The sequence below is a fragment of the Plectropomus leopardus genome, chromosome 17 (genome assembly GCF_008729295.1).
Source record: "Plectropomus leopardus isolate mb chromosome 17, YSFRI_Pleo_2.0, whole genome shotgun sequence".
NCBI lineage: Eukaryota > Metazoa > Chordata > Actinopteri > Perciformes > Serranidae > Plectropomus > Plectropomus leopardus.
Window position 1 is genome coordinate 16,490,628 of NC_056479.1, and position 21,830 is coordinate 16,512,457.

General features: G+C 41.0%; 1 protein-coding gene across 3 annotated transcripts in view; it reads left to right on the top strand.

Annotated features, from left to right (window-relative positions):
* Window positions 1-776: 776 nt before the first annotated feature.
* The window catches only part of rhbdf1a (rhomboid 5 homolog 1a (Drosophila)), a 37,699-nt gene continuing 16,645 nt past the window's right edge, over window positions 777-21,830 (top strand). For 2 of the 3 annotated variants that reach the window (XM_042504215.1, XM_042504216.1), the window contains exon 1: window positions 777-1,365. The gene's annotated coding sequence lies outside the window, so the exon portion shown is untranslated. The remainder of the gene's footprint in view (window positions 1,366-21,830) is intronic. The other variant, XM_042504217.1, reaches the window with a different exon arrangement.

Genomic DNA, 21,830 nt, shown 5'->3' on the forward strand with positions numbered 1-21,830 from the left:
AAGTAAGTAAGTTAAAGTAAGTTAAAACACAAACGTCTTAAACACAGACACACACACACCCAAAAATCTCAAAATTGTTAGAAAAGATACACCTCAAAATTATTTTAAAAAGAAGAAAAAATTTCCTCAAAGGTCCAGATTATAAATGAAAAAAAAACACCCAAAACTTTCAAAAAATAGACAAAATACTTAAAAGTCAAAGTTATTATTAACAAAATTGAAAATAACACCCCAGAAACTGAAAGGCTAACAAAGCATCATATTTTAAACTCTTCTTGCTTTTTTAATTAAATAAAAATCGTAATCTTTAAAGTTACTAAAGCTGTGAGATAAATGTAGTGGAGTAAAAAGTGCAATATTCCCTCTGAAATGTAGTGGAGTAGAAGTAGCGCCAAAGGAAAAATACTTAAGTAATATACCAGTACCTCAATTTCAAACTTAAATACAGTACTTGAGTAAATGTACTTAGTTACATTCCACCACTGCATATTGATCAAACAGGTGTAATAGCATGTAAACAAGTTGTTGTAAACATGTTATTGATCATGAAAACCTTTGAGCCTCGTGCAAACAAAATCAGTTGCATTTTAGACAAATTATGAATACATATCTTATTATAGGCCTACTTTTTAAATGATAATTTTCTTACACAAACATTTATGTCAGTCTTTACATGTGATCCACAATGAATAGGGTTTGAGGATCATCTAGTTGGAGATCTTGAAATTATAATTATAAAAAATGATAAATTACTTACAAATACATCTAGTCATTAAACATTTAATTTTGGGGCTTTTATGAGGATTTTACAATAGCAGAGTGAATATTCGGCGCAGATGGAGACGGTTAAACCCTGGTTTTAGTTCTGCTCCGGCTGCAGATATCGCTTAGTCACCGCCGCGCGCTCACCGGGAGAAGCAGCGCCTCCCTGTGTACGCACCGATTGGTTGGAGATCTTGACGGACTCGCCTTCTCCACAGACCGTCTCCAGTCCAGGGCGGGGCTGACTCTCCGCCAAACTGAATTAGGCTACAACCGGCAGAAGAAAACTTACCCCGGGTCGATTCATGGAGCAGTGTGGGAATGCTCTTTCCGTAGGTGGGAAGCAGAGAACCGGACGGCGGCTACATTTCGGTCACAGCACCCTTGACTGCCTGTACTGCTGCTGGTGCGATCAGGAGTGACCAGATTTACGGCACCGGGCTTCAAAAACATCTGCGGGGTGGCAAAAAGAAGCACGTTTATTCCTGCGCCTCTATCAGGATGATGTGACAAATCATCTCATCTGCTGCCTGGGGAGAAAAATCTGTGAAACCGGATTTTTTTTTTCACTGCTGGAGATCATCTGAGCCGGTTGTCATAAGGGTAAGTTGTGTCATAATTTCGTGACTGCCTCCCGTGGTCGCTCATACGGAAGGCAGCAGCCAGAGGAAGCGCTCACGCGTCGTGATCGAAGAGGATATACAAGCATAGTATATATGAATTACTGGTCAACATGGGTATCCTTTACATACAGGATGGACATAGTAATGAGGAGACATGGGGCTGTGCCGTCAGCGCTGCTTGTTGTGGAGTTTTTATAGTGAAAGTAGGCTATTTAAAGTGCCCATGTAGTATAATTGGGTCTACCTTTAGGCCTAATCACCTTTTTAAAAAGTGTGACACATTTAAAAGATGTTGGAGTGGAATTATCGAGGTGTGAAATGATGTCCAAATTGAGCCACAGGCTGAGAAGCCAAATTACTTTTTTTTTTTTTAAACTTAAACTTGGCCAAATTCAGATGAGATTACTTTCATTAGAACCACTCTGAATGAGCCAAGGGCTTGATGATTTAATTTTAAGATCAGGCAACATTATTTCAACTGGCTGGAGGCTGACTGAAGAGTGCTTAATTTGTAATTTTGGACTAAAGAAAGAGACTAAATGACTATGTTGTTGACTAATCATGCAACACATCACGCATAAAGTCACACCATTACCTCATTCTTCCTCCTACTTCCACTCCGTCTTGTCTTCTTCCTACTGCTCAGCATCATCTTCCTCAAAAGCGATGTTTAAATGCATGTGCATCAACAAATAGCAGTGCCACACTTTGCCCTGGCTACACACAAATGTTACATAATTCATGATTAAAATCTGCATGAAAAAGAGCTTCTCATGTCAGCTCCCTGAACCCTTTGAACCTGAAAGTGTTATTTCTTCCTTCTTTGTTTTCTTTGTGGCTTTCGCGAGGCACTAACACACAGTGACTCAAAGTGAGTCATGGCAGACAAAGGGCAAAAATTCCACAAAATTGTACGCATGCAGGGGCCACCTGAAAGTCTAGATTTGACTCATCAGAGGCTGAAAGCTCCAGGACAGCATCTCGCATATTAACAAACTGCAAACTTGTTGACATCGGGAAGGTTACGCGCTCCAATGTCCTACAATACCTGGGCAGACTGAAGTGAAACCATAGACGTACTGTATTAGAAACTGCTGAGTTATTTTGGCAGACAGGACATAGGAGCACATGGCCTGGTTTGTGTGCCCAGTGTTCCTGAAACCTTATCACATGGAGGGAGGGGGATCATGGCTCGGGGTGATGTAATCGCACCAATAAAGCAGGGCTCTGATGTGTGATAGTGGCAGTCATGCTCATCCTCTGTATCTGATCCAACTGGACCCCAGAGTGAATATTCTCAGTGTGTGTGTGTGTGTATGTGTGTGGATGTTTATGTGGGTGCATGTGGGTACGTGATACTTGGAGGGAGCTGGGAGTAGCTCTGCTGAGGCAGGTGGACTATCCAGGCTGGCCTTGTTGACTGGCTGGTATGTGAGTTTTTCAGGGGGCTGCTGAGGGGGCCACACTGTAGTCATGCCTGCATGACTCATGGCGCGGTATCTGTCTGTCTGTCAGTCTGGCCAAGTGCACAGTCCTGTACAACTGCATCACGGTATTGCCTTCAAAAGAGCTACAGAGCGGGATTTTACGCCCACTGGTAGTGTTATCAACCTTCATTCATTGCCATTCTTTACCTCAAAGCATGCCTCAGTATGCAATAGACAGCCCCCTCTGGTGTCCCCTAATTTGGAAAATATATGTACTGTTGTCAACGGCAAGAGGCCAATCATTTTTTTATCCATTTTGAATTATGCCATGAATTACACATTTAATGCTTGTCAATTTAAAGGAACAGTGTGCAGGATTTAGCGACATCTTATGGGGAGGATTTTAGATTGCAACCAGCTGAAACTCCTATGTGCCAGGCATGACCTCCAGGTTAAGATTCCTTCAGGAGGTTTCTACCGGAACTCAAATTATCTGCAGAGGTCTCTCCCTCTCCAACACCAACGGACCTGGAGATTCACATTGGTAAAAACACTGAAAAAAGCAGTTTCACGTTAAAACACACTTTTAACGTGAAACAACACTTTTCTGACGCTGTTTTGAAAACGCATGCGCAGCTTTTGAAAATACACTGCAGATGTATTATTGCACATTTTTGAAATGTGTTTTGTATTGTAGGATTTGTAGCGTTTTCTGAATGTATTGTGTTGTGGGATCTGTAGCGCATTCTCCAAATGCTATACATGTGTCTTCAAATAGATGAAGATGTTTTCGTGATTTGCTTGTGTTTTGTCTTTTTGCAGCGCATTCGCCCGTTCCCCACTGTAATTCTAGGCTACTGTAAAAACATAGGGGACTCTGTGGACCTGCTCCCTATTTAGATATAAACAGCTTGTTTTAAGGTAACAAAAACACTAGGATTATTTGGTATGATGTCACACGCGCAATGTTTAGGTTTGTAGCCTTTCTAATTAGTGTACCTATTTTCGAGGTCTTTTATCTCAAGAGTTTCACAACAAACTAGTCTTTTTTCAACTTACAAATTTATCTTTTAAGGGCCTGTGTCCAAAAAGTATTTTTCTTTTTGACAGAGAGGCAGAGAGGCTGTGGCAGGGCATGGGGGAGCGCTTCATCCCAGCACTTCATCCCAGCACTTCATAAAAAACTGCTCCCAGCGTCTTTTTTTGATGACACCACGTTAAAAAAGGGGTGACTACATAGAGCACCATAGTGTTGTATGTCTGATGTTTTCTGGCCTAATTACTTCAAGATGATGCATCTACAAGTGGACATGGTTATTTAGCCCAGAGTGGTCTTTCTTTGTAGATTTGATGCTCTGCTGATGAGGTGACGCAGGACTAAAAAGCAGCGTTAGATTTCCTGGAAGAAGCCTTCTGAAATCTGAAATCTTTCTGTTCCTGTACTTTCTGTGATTGTTGTTCATTTTCTTCAGTCTCTGGACAGAGCTTGCTCTGAGTTCAGGCGAAATTAACGTCACTGGGCTGAACAGTCCCATGTGTGCAGAGCACATGCCTCTCTAAATAACCTCAGGCTGTTTCTCCTGCAAACACATCTGTATCACCAGTCGAAAATGAGTTCACTTGAGAATCTTGTTATACAAACAACCTTAGGTTAACATTTATTACTGACCAACTAGAAAGTTGCTCTGAACACGTGTTAAAGGAGTAATATTATGTGAGCTGTAAAACAAACTGTATTAAGTCTGTGAAGTCTACCATATTCATCTGATAATTCTGCTTGCTTTTCATTTAAGCTGTTATAATTTTCCCATAAAGTTCTGTTAAAATGATACTACACCCGCAATGTGACCATTTGTATACCAGTTACTTACGACATGTTACCCTGAATTTGTGAAGAAAACATTGTTTTTCTTAAATAATACAAAAAAGACAAACATTTTTCATGAATTAAGGTCATTGGGAAGCAACAGGGAACATATAAAAACATTTGTTTATTAACATTGTAGGGCCATGTGAGAAAAACAGGACTTTCCTCACAGGTAACACAGGGTGAGTAAATGATACAAAAATGGCCATGTTGGAGGCAAAGTATTTCTTTAAGCAGCTTTAAAGCAATCCACATTGTATAACTTTACTTAAAGGCTCTACACATGAGATTTTGAACATTAATATAGCAGCAGACAAGTATTTGCTACGTGACCACTTCAGTGTTTGCTTGTGACATTAAAGGTTAGTGCCACATGCAGGCAATCCTGGCTCTCTGAATTTTTTATGTAGCATCTATAATAACTCTGTCTCAGTCTAAATGATTCTTACTTTAAAAAAATATATCAAAACACATGAAACTCTGTTTTTATAGCTGCACCATTACACAGCAGGGAGTCACAGAAGTTTTGTGCCCTATTTTATACTTCCTTTGAATAATATCAGACCAAGATATTTAGTATCTTTGGAAACTTTTTGGGTCTGGACTTGAATATTAAATACATCTCTGTGGGTGCAAACAGTGCCTCCACTCCACTCAGTCTAATATTGTAGTGTTTGACCTACTCCTCGAGAGTGTTGAGGTGTTTGTAAAAGCTTAATGTGTTATAGAGCTAAATTACATAATTCTCTGAGACTGTCATGTATCTATTGTATATCTTTGCGAAAACTGCCACAGTGAAGACTGTCTCGTGGGGCACGGCGGCAGTATCTGGAGAGGTCAAACATGTTAACCAACTTGTTCTGCTACTTTGGAGACAATACGCATGCTTTCCTGTGAAATATATTGGTTACAACTGTTCCCACAGCTGAGCTCATACAGACATCGGCTTAAAAAGCATGCCAGGTATGTTTTTTTTTTCTCTTTTTCAGGGATTGATGGTGAGATAGCCCACAGGCGGTGTTTGATCTAGTTCTCACTGGTACTCGCTCAGCTCGTACCTTTTTGACTTTGATGTGGTTATACGGTTTTGACAAAGTTGTCAGGAGCAGGAACAGTGATTTCTCTCGCATGTCAAATAATGTGGTATTTGTGGAAAAACAGATTGTGTTGTGTCTCTAGTGTCTGTCATGCATATGCAATAAGGAATGCAAGTAGATATATTTCGCCTCATTATCTGAGGTTGCGGTGCAGTGGTTTAAATTACACAGGAAGTGTGGTGTTTGTTGCTCTTACAGGCGTTCATCCTATGGCCACTTCTTCCCTTGTTGATGGCTCTGTTGTGTGACTCACAGCAGTTGCATCCCATCCTGTGACATCTTTGTGGTGGCATGATGCAGCGGTAGCCATGACGGTGGAGTCAGTTGTGATGTAATGCTGTAATGCAGCAGCAGCAGGGCTATTTCAGGTCTACCTCTGAGCCTCCAAGGCCTCCGTCTGCCAGCACGCCACCCTGCCCTTCTCTCAGTCAGCACCTCATCTGTCATGAGCCAGATAGCCATACATGAACTGGCATTCACAGAATTTACTAGAAACCTCTGATGCACAGGTTAAGAGAAAAAGTCGGAGGCGTGACTAGATTGAAAATACAGGTTACTGTGATTTGTTTTCACAGTTATTTGGTTCAGGCCCAGATTAGGCTGTAGCAGAGATGAAAACATCTAATTTAGGTAGTTACAGGGTGTTTGTGTTCCAGCAGCTTGTGTTCTCACTGACATGGTGTCTCAGGCTGGTTAACCTCGGGACAACGCACATTCTCAGGGCTGTGGGAATTTTTTTCCCCAGATGGCTGGTGCTTATAGATGAGCAGCAATGGTTTCTTGAACTTTGATCTTCCGCTCTGAGTGTGAAGAGCCCTCAGAGGGCGTGTGTGCAGATTACCCAATAAATATCTTTCTCTACCTGGTGCCTCAAGACAGAAATTTAACAGGCATGTTGCAATGGGAGAATTTCCTTTACAGAGAGTTTTGTTTCAACGCTCACACGAGCTTAAATAACAGTACAACATGATCTTCAACCTGTGAAAAATCAGTGCAGTCTCCTTTGTGTAAATGCACCTAGTTTTGGGCTGATTTGGTTTTAAACTGAGAGGGGTTGTCCTGCATTATAAATTATATGCTACCTAAAATAATTAAGGTAGGGCTTGGCAATAAATATATTATGTCATGATTGGTATTGTGATATGAGACTAGATATTGTATTTATTGTTGTTGTCTTAATGTTGTTTATGTGCTAACTGGCTTCTTGAATCCATCCTGTCAGTCCTCTGCTTTCCCTTAAACGATGAATACAGACTTCTGCCGTCTGCTGGTATGGAGAGTACATTGTTATGTTTTTCGGCCATTAAATGTAGTCTTTTTTGGTGTATTCAGGTGCAACTTTTTGGCTGAAACATGATGAATAATGTTGGTTTGGTGTGTCAGTGATTTTTCAAAAGTTTTTAGTGTTACCATTATAATGCATGATTTCATCTATCAAGCCATTAGTTCAAATTTTTCTAAAGTTTGACTTATCACAGAAGAGTTAGACCTAAAATACATCCATATAATGTTGCTTTTTGTGTGTTGCTAATCCATATTGGAGACTGTAGTGTGTGCATGCAGCCCAGTTCTGCTTGCTGTGTCTGTTTACTTTTTCTTAGATCATTGTTAGACCAGAGGACCAACTTAAGGAACACCCTAACTGATACAGTATCCCAGCACTGTTACAGCGGCAATGACAGGGCAGTTTTAAATAGGATAGCCCCCCCCTCACCCCCCTCCCAGCCCTCTATCTTTGGCAGCACAGTCGGTCGTCATACCCAGAGGCTGCGAATCCTCATTGTGTACCAGACTACAAGTTGACTGTTCCCTGAATGGAGCTGCACACACACAGTTATATCTGGACAGTTTCAACAGTCCCACCAACATCACATACCATGCACCAAACTCACTCCAGCAGCTTTCCCAGAAATGAGGGTGTGTATTGGAATCCTCTGCAACTTTTCTTTTACTGTTTTTTTTTGGAAGAGGTGGGTCTTAGTTGGTTTGAATGCTCTTTTCTTTTGACTGAACCATTTAAGTGTTGGAATACGAGTGCTGAGAGGTAACCAAAGTACACTCATCATGCATCTTACCTTATGTTATTTTATTGAGTTGTTATTTTTTTTTATATTGGTTAATCTGTTGGACTGAGTTCAATGCTTGTCATTGACATGGAATCAAGCCAGGCGCCGTTGGCATATTTGAACATGTACCTGATCCCGTAACTCTCAACTTTCCTTTCTCGGCTGCCTCTGCTTCACTTCACACCCATGCCAACTTTCCCTTCCATTTGCCAGTTGACAGAGCTTGTAATGCCGAGTGCCAGGGAAAATGATGTAAAGCCTCTAATTTATGATGCCCAGTTGATCACGCCCAGTTATAGTGAAGGCATCACGCTGGAAGCCTAATATGTGGTGAAGCATATTCACTCAGAACTCGGCAAAAACAAACATGAACAGTGATGCAAATCAAAAGTAAATTATTCCTGGAGGCTGTCGGGGTTTGTACTCCCACTCTGGGATGAAATAGTTTTTTTCTTTTGTTTGTTTGTTTCACTTCTCTCATCTTTTCTGAAGTAGACATTCTGTCTCTTCACCAGTGTTACATTTCCTGATTACTTGCCGCTCCTGCATGACAATATTTTCTTGTTGGCAAACTATGTAAGGAAGCATATGACTGACTTTATTTCCACAGAAAAAAAGAGTGTTTTCTTCAGTTTAATCAGTTTTGAGGAGGCCTCCCCCACACTGGGGAGTGACTATCCCAGAGGACCTGCCCCAGTCTTCCCAGTTTTCCTGTGCCTTTGTTGGGAGTTTTCCACTGATCTCTTGGCCCAGCTGCATGGCTTCATTCATCCTACTTCCTCCCCCATCATCCTCGCTTTTACATCTCCCTGATCCCAGTTTAGAGACCCTGGCCTCACCTCTGGGTGTTCCCCTGGGTGCCTCCTCACTTCCTCAGCCTATAGCGAAGTATGTGGAATAGCTAAAAAAAAATGAGTACTTTAAAAAAAAAAATGAATTAGTGCATCTAATGCAAATGTCCTGAATTCAGTGCCATTCAACCCACATATTTACTACTACTGACTACTGAATAACACATAGATCTGTGAATGTTCCTTACTATCTGAAAGGTTTTTCTCTCACAGAAATGGTGCCTCCTTGATGAGTTACTCTTACTTGACACAGAGACCCAAATCTCACCTCACATTCATCTGATTCATTGCTTCACAATCTGCGTTGCTCACAGCTGCTGCCATAATGCATCATGGCCCACATTTGTGTCTTACCACAGTGACTGAGTAACTGTCAGACCCACAGACTCCTCTTGTGGGTTGGGAATGTCAGACTATATCAGAAACACACTATTTGTAATCTTAATTTTTTCATTTTCGACACTTAAGTTTCAGTTGAGTTTGTATGTTGTAGTTGATGTTAACCCAGTTGCCAGAATAAATATCGGGATTGTACATTTCTGCAAACCACGGATATCTTACATTTATATGCTATTATCTAGCATAAACATTGAAACTTCATTTTTCAACAACGCTATGAATAATGAGTGGTTAGGTTTAGACGCAAAAGCACTTGGTTATAATTAGAAAGAGATCATGTTTTAGTTTTTAGGACCTGGTTTTGGGGGCACTATCCTAGCTGGAAATACAGCAGTGACTTGGTTTAAAAAAGGCCACTTTTTGAAGCACTATCCCAGTTAAAAAGGCATTGATGTCTCTGTAAAAAACAACTGCTTTTTGTGGCATTATCCTGGTTAAAAAATGCAGCGATGTCTTGGTAAAAAGAATGACTGCTTCTTGTAGCACTATCCATGCTAGAAGTGCAGCAATGTTTTGTTAAAAAATAGCCACTTTTCCTGGCACTATCTCAGCTGGAAACTCAGTAACGTCTCAGTAAAAAACAACCACTTTTTGTGGATTATCCTGGCTAAAAACACAGCAGTGTCTTGGTAAAAAGAACGATTGCTTTTGGTGGCACTATCCAGGTTGGAAATGCAGCAATGTCTTTGTAAAAAACAACCACTTTTCATGGCACTATCTCAGCTGGAAATGCAGTGATGGCTCGGTAAAAAATCCCCAACAAAAACTGTTTTTTTGCTGTAGTATCCCAGGTGGAAGCACACCGACAGGTTACTTAAAACCATGTTTGGTGGCTTGCAAAAGTTCAGCAATGACTTGCTAAAAAACAGTCTGTTTTGTTGGTTGTTGGTGTTAAACAGTGATAAGCAGGTTAGCAGGCGTCTTAACTAGGTTTCACACCATACCCCTCCGCCTCTCATTGATGAAGTCAGCTCATATACTATGTCACTTTACAAACCTTTACATAACATGTTTGTCACGTGCAAATGTTTGCAGAAATTTACAATGCCAGCATTTTCTTCTGGACTGAGTATGTGTGATTGATGTGCGTGCTCTTCCCACCACATGCAGTTCTGGGAACTAGAGCACATAGTAATGCATAAGCACTTATCTGTTGGTCAAACTACTTTATCTTGCATAAGTCCATCCCAATCAGATAAACGCTGTGCATGTAATTCATTTTAATGATGTCTCTTGTGTTTCTATTTCATCCGCATATTTGCCTGTGTATCAGATGAAAGAGATTCAAATATGGGAGCTTTATTGAAATGACCTAGTTGTTGTGCGTGGAGCAAAAATGGTTTCCCCTCCCTCCAACCCAGAGGGGAACCTGAAGACTAAATAGGTCTCTGCAAATGTTGCCTCCACAAAAATAAAATCAAATCCTACTACCTGTGGCAGAATCAAGCTTGTATTTTCATCCCAAACTCTGTGTGAAAATTGTATGTGACAGAAATGTGATTCGGTGCAGAAGGAAGCTGCTGGCAAGACAGCCTCAATTGATATTCCCTGTCCTTCACTTGACTGTTAACTCGGGCTGTGCACACCTACACATACACACTCGTAGACACACATGCACGCGCTCACCCTCCCACATGTGTACATGAATTCACAGTGCGCTGTGGTGAAAATCAGTGCAGTCAATAATCTGTGCCCTGGAGTGTAACAGATCTGCAAATCTTTCAAGACAAATTAATCTCAGTAATTTCAGCAAGTATATGATCTGAAATGTTTAAGACTGAAATGGTAAAAACCTTAATTATACCCTACTATGAGATTCAATCTTTTAAAAAATTATAGAGGCTTTGAATTTTAAAATTACTCATGCAGAGTGTGATTCACGTTGAAGAGAACACATTAGTCAAACATTTAGATATTTTAATGTTAGATCGAATGATTAATATCCTGTTCGTGAATGTAAGACGTCCTTTAACATTTTTGTTTTTCATGCCATGCCATGTTCCTTCTGCCTTACTTTAGTGTGCTTTTAGCGATTTAGCAGCAATTGTTCATGTGGAAGGCCAACAGCTGCTGCCATGTATTTAAAAATTATGCTCGCTTTTTCTTAAAAGCATGAACAAGGTACACTTGAACAGTTTGGGACCCTGAACTTCAGAAATCAAAAATGGAGCCATCACAATTGAGCCTTGTGGTGGCCATGTTGGCCATTTTACTCTCTGCCATAACCAAATACTGTATTTTGCATCATAACTCCTATACCAAGTATGATAACACAGAATATGTTATATCTACCCCTGAGTTTTAATCAAATAATTATTTTTTTTATATAGTACATTTAAAATACAACCGAGGTTAACCAAATTGCTATACAAATTAAAGTGAAAGGCACACAGATGCTAGTTAAAATTTATATAGGAACAATAGCGACAGTAAATGGCAGTAGAAAGTACAAAGCGATATTATATGTACACAAACCTAAAACAGGATAAAACCGAAAGGATCAATTACGTACATAAAATATTATAAAACACTAAAATATATAAAACCATAAAGAGCAACCAAGGGCCACTAAAACATGTACATCTTAAGCTGCATCTTAAAAGTGTCAGTGGACGGGGAACATTTGATTGAAACCGAAAAACTATTCCAAAGTCATTGAACAGCCACTTTAAAGGCACAATGTCTTTCCCTCGAGGCTCGATCTTGGAACAGTAAAGAATAATTGTTCTTAAAATCCAAGATCTAATTCTGAAAGATTACACTTTTACCACAAACAACATCATAAACTGTTCAGGTGAATTGACTGTGGTGAATATAATTTGGTAAGAAGGAAATCATGGTATCTGAGAAGCTATAGGTTAAATACACACCTATTGTCTCCTTCACGGTCTCCTCTACATTGACACACAGCCGGGCAGTTTATTGAGAGTTTTTTTGCATTTGCAATGAACCCGGCATCCTCCCTTGCAGCCACAAAGAGTTCAAGGATGAACTGGGTTGCCTGTGAAAGTGCTGACCACAAAGGCACATTTTCTTGGGTGGATCCAACCCCAGTCTGTATGAGATGGCACATTTCATTCCACCTTAACTGCTTATCCCCAACAGAATCCACCTTGGTACACTGTTGGGGATAGTGTTGCTCTGTTGCTCCATTCCTCTTCTTTTCTTTGTGGACAGCTCAAGATGAGCTTGAATCGATGTTGAGTTGGTGGCTGGTAAGATTGTAGAGGAAAACTGTGAAGCCCTCCACAGTGGAAATGACCTCCTCTGAAATGCCTTTTGGAGCCTTTAACAGAGCTATAAAGGCTTCTGTTGTTGTCATCAGCATTGCAGGTACCCCATGCTGTCTTCTTGAACTTATTTGCAAAGCAAACGGGACAAGATTTTGGTAACAGAAGTGTTCTTATTTCTGTCTGTAGTCCGACTAGTGTTGACCAATCACTTTTGAACAGCAGGTAAACTGTCCATGTGGAGAGGTGGAGTGCATTGGCTGAAATGCAGTTTTGGAACCCATAGGCTCTTGCTTGACAGTGAGTAGGCTTTATATTAGGGATGCACGATATTGGTATATAACAACTCATTTGGACATTGATATTGATATATCCACTTTTTTCCCACCTAATTTTAGTGATCATCAAGTCTCTTCTTAAGTGGAATTAACATCATATGATGCATTCTCTAATCGTGATGGTCCACCAGCATAGTGAGACATTAAATACAATGCTTTTCAGTGAATGTATTATTCATTAATTGTGAAAAATAAGAACAATACTTCAACTTCAGGTTGATTTTTATACATGCTTACTTTGTCAATAAAAAGAAATTATCAGCATGTTGGCTGATTCAAATATTTCATTTTAAAGCAAAACGTATACCGATGACAAGCAGATATTATTTTGCATCCCAACTTTATATTAGTTGTTATCTTGAATCTGTTTCTCAGGATTAGCCCAAATGATCGGAGCAAGGAAGAGGAAATCTTGGCTCAGATATTTGCCTGCTGATCACACTGAATTACACTGAATCAGCCTGATATATTGGCCCTTGGTTCTGAGGTTATGTCATCTTTGACCAGTTTTGAGGAAAAAAAAATCAGCAGTCTTGTTAATTATTTTTTTTTTTTCAAATAAATTACATTTTAATCCTTGATTCCAGAAGACTTAGAGTTAATATTCACTGTAGTCGTAAGTAACACGTTGGTTTGATTTTAAAGTGGTCTAAGCGTATTTTTGAAAATTAAATTAGGACATTTTGTTAATCTGTAAAGTCCTTCGTCATCATGCTGAGGATTACTTCACCCTTTGAGAAGCAAAATTGAAATGGTATAATTTAACAAAAATTCAGTTATATCATAAATAATCATTCCTTATCACCTTTGGACACTCTTTAAGCGCCAAATGAGAGGTTGACTTTTTGGAGCATTGTGTCAGGAAAAACTTGACAGCCTCCATTCTCTCCCCTGCTTGAATCCATACTAATATGGCTAATTCCCACTGTCCCAGTGCTACAGGCCACACTTCATCTGCTCTTCTCAATAGATGTGTCAGCTTCAATGTCACACTACACTGAGATCTCGCTCTCTGGCCGCTCTGCACCAGGCTGGAGTGGGCGTCCGGCCTGACTCAAACAAGGCCTATTATTTTCTGCATACGGTGACGTTTGCTTCATCGTGTCCAGGGATGGGATGTGTATGTTTACATGTGTGGTGTGGATGTGTTCCTGTGCATGTGAACAAGTATATGTTATTTCCGTTGTTGTATGGGCCGGACACGAGAATGCGCCCGGTCTGCAGTGTGTTTCCTGCCTTCGTTTGCACATCTCCCCCTCCCCTCGTCTGCTCTGCTCAGTCTGCACTTCCTTCCTTCCAGTGCTCCTCGGCAAAATAAGCAGTAACCTGACCTCTCTCCATGCTGGTGGTCTCCCGCAGAGGATGTGAGATGACAGAGCTGATGGCTCTCCTTTGTGGAGTATTTTTAATCCTCTTAATTAATAATGTCACAAAGATAGACGTAAACAGTTGTGATAGTAGCATTGTGAGCTGTGTAATCTTTTTTTATGATTCTTGCCGTGAATATAGCTTTCGTCCATTAACTTTATACGTCAATACGACGTCTCTGCTAAACCATAATGGAGTTAACTCATCTTGTGCCTCGCTCTGCGTAATTATCTCAGCTGGGAATTTGCTTAGTCCACCATTTCCATTGATTGAGGAATGAAAACTTCTCTTGCTTTTTTTTGAATACGATCCAGCTGCACAATGACCCTTGTTCAGCCCCGTCCACACCAGGCCTTACAATGCAGCCTTTTGTATGCTTGATGCAGGCTGATATCATGCTGGAAACTATTTAGATGGGGATCACATGTTGTTAGGGCACACTGCTTCTGAGATTCTCCTCTTACTCACTTAAAGAGAAAATGTCAAACCTCCCGTAGACAATGCGGTGCTTGTTTATAGTCTCAGGACACTTTTGGGAGGCCTGGGCGCTGCAAGAAAGATGGCTTACTTCCCTTTGTTGTCTGAAGCGCCTTCCCTTGGTAAGCCATAAATCTGATATGTTGCATCAAATGAGGGCAGATCAAGGGATGAGAAAAACACTACAACCTTGTCAGAAGGTCTAATGCTCGTGTTATTGATCTGCTTATTATGGCGAGTAGTGCAAATTAAGCTCTTTGACATTTACATCTTTGACAGGGGCTGTCAAACGCTTGACAGCACTTGTCTAATTTGGAAATTCATTATGGAAATAAGACTTTCCATGCTTGGAAAAGGCATTCAGATTTATGAGCCTCTGGGTCATTTTAAATCAAATTAATTTCATGATTACCATTCATTGCTTGTAATATGCAAACAGAATCTCAACTCAATCTAACTGCTTCTCATCCCTCTCAACCCTGTGCGCAGAATAAAGTATTAGAGCTGTACCTGACTCAGAATTATGTCAGTTGAATCGTTTTTTGCTCTTCAATATGCATATTTGACTATTCACTCCTTTATTTCTGGGTAGAGTTTGAGAGTTTGAATGGGTTTGGTGGGAAGTTCAGGGTGCAAGTGATGTCCACAAAATACAGTAAAAAGTAAATGAGACACACATCCCAGTGTCCAATGGAGAGGGGGCTGGACCAAAGAAACATCTGGCAAAGCAGACAACAACGCCAACTGCTTAAAGAAAAAAGGTGGTTGAAAGACTTTCTACAGCCTGTTAGACTGGAGAAAGATTTTCATGCTATTGTTTATTCCGTACTTGTACTCATCTTATGTGTGTAGTGTATTGGTCATTTTGGTCTTTGGGGGGAGGGAGGGTAAGAGGAGAGAGCATGGAAAAAATAGATGAATTCTTGGTTGCTTGGTTGCTCTGTGATTTATGTGCCTTGCTTTGTTCCTCCAGTAAAATATATATATATATATATAAGTTAAAAAAAATGACAGCTAAACTTGAAGAATCTTAGTGTTAGTATGTTAGTGCCACATCCTAGAGGGGTTGATTAGAATGAATTGAATTTGAAGTGAATTAATTTGTGAGTTAGTGTTGTCTGATGAATTATTTGAGTCTTCAGCTCTCGGGGGGCAGCCGTATAAACTAGACATGTAAGTCCACTGCAGAGCCAGATGTGCAACTGCAGTCATGTTTTTATTTGGACACAGTAGCTGTTGGTTTTAAACACCCACCACAGCTCTCTGTTAGCCTCCGAGCTGAGGTCAGGCCCTGCAGAGTATCACAGTCTCGTTGAATTTCATTAACTGTCTGTGTTGGTCATGCTCTCTTTAGCTCAGTGTGGAGTTAGGTTTCAGGAGCTGCTGGATTTTCCCACTCTGTGGTAGGCACCAGGCTTCCTTGTAGGGTACAGCTGGAGATACAGTAGGTGGAAGATAAGCTTCTAAGGTAAACAAAGAGGTTTCAGGTCTGGCAGCTGAAGTCGCAGCCTTAAACTCACCGCTTATCAAGCGCTTTATCCCAAAGTGGTGAAGGCCGTTTCACTCCGAGCTGATTCAACTGGGTGTTACCTTATCTAACTGAATGGAATATTCACACAACTCTCTTGCTGTTGTTTGAACCGTGTGTAGTTGTCTTGGCCTGTAAGATAAATATAGAGCACACGGAGGGAGTTTTTACTGTCAGCTTCTTCCTCAAGATTAGAGACACAAACACAGCTCTGGACTGAGACATGACACAGATTTACTAAGTGAGCCTTATTTTTCCACTGAAGTGAAGACAGGCCTTTTCTGTCTGCTGTGAGCTGAAACAGGCCCGTTAACAATCCTGAGAACAGAGATGCTGCATCTGGGGGGGCCACAGCAGCTCCAGTAGCAAGCATGTAGTAAATTATTCACCTGCGCTGAATGACTAAATAATTCAAGTGCTGAATTAGCGACACATGTAATAATGTTCTACCTGTACAGCAAAAAGGATGAAAACTTTGTGCTGAGCGGAGCTGATATTCAGTCAGCTGTTATTCTGTTTGAAAACACAAAGAGATAAAAGTAATTGTATATCTTGGTTCCTGTGTACACATCTCACTTCTCCGTCATATTGATTTCCTGTGCAGGATATTGCTGCACGTAAAAAGGCTGGGTCTTGTGCTGATAAAATAACCAAGTGCAATTTTCACAGACCTGTATTCGCCTGGCAATATATAAGGCTTTGTAGAGGAAGATGGGAAGCGTGCAGGCAGCATGATGGCGAATACAGATATTGCTTCTGGTAGTGGTTACTTCTTGCACAGAGATAAATGGGCGCATCTAGTTCTGTTAAACTAGTTTGATGTACACAGCTTTTGAGAGGTGTAGTCTGTTTTCCGCAGAAAACAGCCTGGAGTTCTGGAGCAGGATGTTTTTCATGTTGGTCTAGAGTTTCATCCAGACGTACATTTGCAATTGAGCTCTAAAAATACCTCACATGCACACAGCCCGCCATTTGGAGGCCATTTATACTTTCATGAGCTATTCATATCTCTGGCACTCGATCCTGTCATTTAGTAAACACTGTTATGACAGTGAAGGAGCCTGGCAATGGACCTGATACAAATCTGTCACTCCAGGCTGAAAGCACTGAGACTTAAAGGTTAAGTCTTCGTTGTAAAATCCCACCAAGTGCTGACAGCCTGAGCTGCAGATCTGTGGAAAACATGGGAAAAGGAATGAGCTGCTCCACCCTTGTTGGCGGGGCATGTCAGCCACCCTCCACCACCCCTACCTTGCGAGGCACAGCAGCCCTGCCCACCATGCCTGCCCCTCAGCGAGCTGTGACACTTGATCTCAGGGTCAGCTGCGACGGATATTTCTGCTGTCTCTCTGTGTGTGTTTTTTAATGTTGTAAGGGCTGGTTTGGTGTGACAGCCTGTCACATGTCGCTAGGGTCAATTCAGATGACTGCAGCTTTACTGGTGCTTTATTGCACTTCACCTCACTCTCCCTGCTGCCATTTTTTGCGGGGTAGTTTCTTCCTTGTATGACGGGGGGAGAGAGATAAAGACCTGATTGTGGACAGCTCAATTTTATTTTTATTGAAGAGAATTATGTGTGGAATTGTGTTAAAGTGAGATGTGAGCCAGAAAGGATGAGAAATGTATATTATACATGTAACTCTGTATCCAAATCAACTCTCTCCACTGGTTATGTCACTTGGCTAATGTCTGCTCTGCAGTGTAACGCATTTATTATAGTCTCTATTTCAGTCTTGGTGTCTGGTCTGTTAAACCAAATGAAATATCAGTAGCTTTGTAGTTTTGTCAGCTTCTTTATTCAACCCTAGTCGGAAGCGCGGTGTGCTATCTAAAGATCAAAAGCATAGTTTTGCAATTAATGCACAGATGGGCCTCAGATGGCTGCAGGAACTTCAGAAGACACAAGACAGTCATGCTATTAAGTGCAAAGGATTTATGTTTAGGCCATTTGTTGGGGTGAATTGTCAGCTCTGTTGCTTCTTCGTACTGTTTTTCACATGCTTCCACCCATTTAGTAGAATGACTATGTGGTCATGAGTTTCTGCTGATTGTTATGAAATCACATTTAAGGGAACTTCAGCTACTGTATATTAAAGTTGATTTCACAATGGCTGCATTATATCAGTATTTCACAGCTGGAAAGGTGTTTTTTTTCATATACAGAATCTTGGTTTATATTTCATCAGCACTGCCTAAATTTACTGTTTGATCTCAGTATTTTTAGACTCTATCTTTTATAACACAGGAAGGAGTATGGTACCTGCTTCCTTGTTTGCATTGCAGCCAAACACTAAAATATTTTACTGTTTGATATGACTTTGTATGAAAAAAGAGGGACAGGTCTCTCTCTCTCTCCTATCTCTGTCTCAGTAGGCTTCTATACTCTTTGCATTTTTGTATGCCCGCCACCACCAACACAGATGTGCAGTCTTTAGTTCGAGCAACAGCCCTAGTGCCAGCTTCATCCAGTGGATTTTGAGGCATAAAAGATTAGCAGGGAGATCTGGGCTGGTAAGATAGAGGGACATTTACCACAGTTCATTTACATATGCTGCCCACATTGTTATGATACAAAGTGTCCCTTTAAGTGTGTCTGATCTAGATTGCATCTCTTTCTAGATAAATGTGTGGTTTGCTTTATATGCATTCTTATGTTAAAAGGAGGTTTACCAAGATTTTTTTTTAGTTATATTAGTGAGGGAATAACACAGGGAGAGTGACTGTCTGAATAGTTCAGTTTCCCTCCATTGTTTCCAGTGTCAAGCCTTGCCTCCAACATGGAGTTAAACATAAGAAACAATGGATAGTAGGAGCATTTATAGTGAATGACTAACCGTTAGGGCATGAGGAAAACCAAACATAACAAGTTTGCAGTGGTGGATGAAGTACCTGAATGCCATACTTGAGTAAATGTACAGATTTTTTACAAGTAAATGCTGTTAATTAAAAAGCAAGCACTCAGAATTTTGAGACTTCTGAAGTTTATTTCTTTGTGTCATACACTACTTAAAAATGGAGTACATTATACTTTTCATTACATAAGGCCTTTTTTTCTTCCTCCTCACTTCCTTCCGTATTTTGTAGTAAGTAATTAATATGCTTAGGGGAAATGTAGTGAAGTAAGAGTATGGATTTTATTAGAAATGTAGTGGAATAAAAATCAAAGTTGACACAAATGTAAAAAAATGAGTAAAGAACAGATATTCTCAAAAAATACTTAAGTAGTGTAACAAAGTGTTATTACTTTGTTTCATCACACCACGGCCTGTTTGTGCCGTCAGATTTTCAGGAAGACAGTAGTCTGTTGATCAGTGTGGAACAAGCTTAATTTACACTGACGTGTAGCAACATCATGTGCTGTTTTAAAGCTTGCTAATAGATGGAAAATGATAAAGTTCAATAATGATTTGAGCCAAAACGGTCAAAAAGTTAATGGACAAGAAGAAGAAGAAACATGCAGTAGGAGAAAGAGGATGAAAGAGGGAGAGGAGGAACGAAGGCCTGGGGCCAGGAAGCAGACTTCTCACTACTCAGATTAATGAGGTCATTCATAATGGCGCCTGCCTGAGCATGCAAGGCAGCAGTTCCTCCTGTCTACTGTCCACCCTGACAGGGCCCTAACTCGGCCGGCCACCTGAGGCTTTGTCAGCCTCACTGACACAGCTCTGTCAGCCACCCTCAGTATGGCTGCCTCCTACAGAGCAGCGCAAAGCAGTTGAGTACACACAGTACCCGGAAACCAGCTGGCTTCTGTCCATTATGGTTAGGCTTCATGTGGTTTCCTTCTCTACCATTTCAGCTTGGTTCAGTTTCAGCCAGAGATCTTGAGGAATGTGGGTATGGCATGCACTGAGATTTGAAATGGCCCCGAAACTAGAGAAAGAATTCAAGAATGTACAATTACTTTACAAGACTATGTCAGAGATGTTTAATCATTTTTATCCCATAACATGCCATATAGTAGAGTTGTGCTCAATGCAGATTAAGTTAAAAAAAAAAAGCTTGGTGTCAATCATTTCTCTAAGAACATAGGTCATCTGCAGAAAATATGACGAATCCAATATAAAAGAGGCCATAGCCAGATTACTATTTTATTTATGATGAATGTGAAGCTGGAGGGCAATGCTCTCTTGCAAGCATCTGCACATATTTGAAGCGTGAGAGCGGTCAGAGAAAACTGGTTGTGCACCATAAACAAGCACAAAATAAAGCAGTAGCACGGCATCCACCCTCAGTCACCTTTTTTTTCTTTACTTTGGCTTGTATTTGTTCAAGGTGACACTTAAGAGCTCCATCAAGTGAGCCAGTCTTTAGTTTGACTTTAAGCCTCACCTGTGGCAGCTGTTGTCATAAACCAGTGCCTTTCTCTGCATGACTGAAGACCATTACCAAGTGATTATATTAAATGATGGCATGGAAAACATCTCTGGGCTTGAGTTTGTATGCAGACGGTATTACAATAGATCACAGCTCCCGAGACAGAGAGGGAGAGAGTGCTGGTTATGCCTGTCAACTCCAGTCATTATGGCCTGCTGGACGTCCCTGCACCTGGAGAGACGTCAAATTGTCCTCTGTGTTTTGTCCGCCTGTCTGTTCCCCATGCCTAATAGAGAGAAGAAGTGGTGTGGAGAAGCAGCGTCAGCCCCAGAATTAAAAACAATTCATGCGGGGTTGTCTTGGGTCTTGTAATTGAGTAGGAAGTGTTAGTTTCTCACAAGGACCAAACGACGGCAGGAAGCCAATCTGGGGAGGCGCATTGCACAGTTATGGGTGTGGGTGTTTTCCCTCTTTAGATGTGAATCTTGAAGCAAAAACAAATCTTTTTGAGAAACTAGATTACATCGTTGTGGTCTGAGGAATGCGAGCCTGAAATCAGTGCTGGGAATGTAAACACTGTAGGAAACTATTACACGCTTTGAATTGTTGCCATACGACATCTCAACCAGAAAAAAAGGCCTAATCACCTTGAAAGTAAGATAAGATATTGTGGTGCATGAGCTTAGCAGTTGGTCAGCTGGAATGAAGTCTATAGTCTCCTAGAGCGATTACCTTACATTTGATTTTCTTTACCGTCAAACTTGACCATGAACAGATAATATGTGCTGTTAAGGGAGGGCTAATCCTCTAGCCTGGATAATTGCCAAACACAAAATTCAATCAACTCTCCTTCTCCCAAGGATATCTCTCCTTCTGAAGGACTTTCTGCCAATGAAGGCTCGTCTTTCTCAGACGAGGACGGGCCTTGAGTCCTGACTTCTCTGTGCAGTGATTTCTTATCATCACTCGATGGAGAGATGACTGACAGAGTGCTCTGCTCACAGTGAGAAATGAGTCGGTGGCTGTCATAGCCATGCTTGTGTCTGAGCAATGACTATGCCAACTGTTCCAGCTCAACTCCTCCTGAGACACGAGTCGCAAGCTCATGCCAGTTCAGCTGCCATGTTGACTTTGGAGGAGGACGAGAGAGAAAGACGGAGGCAGACTTCCAACGCAGTTGGCTTGGTTGTTTGTCAAACGTTGGAGGTTTACCTTGGGCTGTGACCAAATGCTCTTAAAACCCACTGATCAGTGGGCTAGTCGAAAACCACAACAGTAGCCGCATGGCTGCATTAATAAGATGGCCACGGTAAAAAAAACAAAATGATACCGGTACCCATATCATTCCCCTCAGAGTGATACGGACTGGTGATACTGACTACCCTCTGGAGTACCTTCAGTACTTTTTTTTTCCAGTTCATTTGATACCCATCTTGTGAATGCAAGCAGTCAGTTGTGTAAAGTGCCTCCAGATGCCAA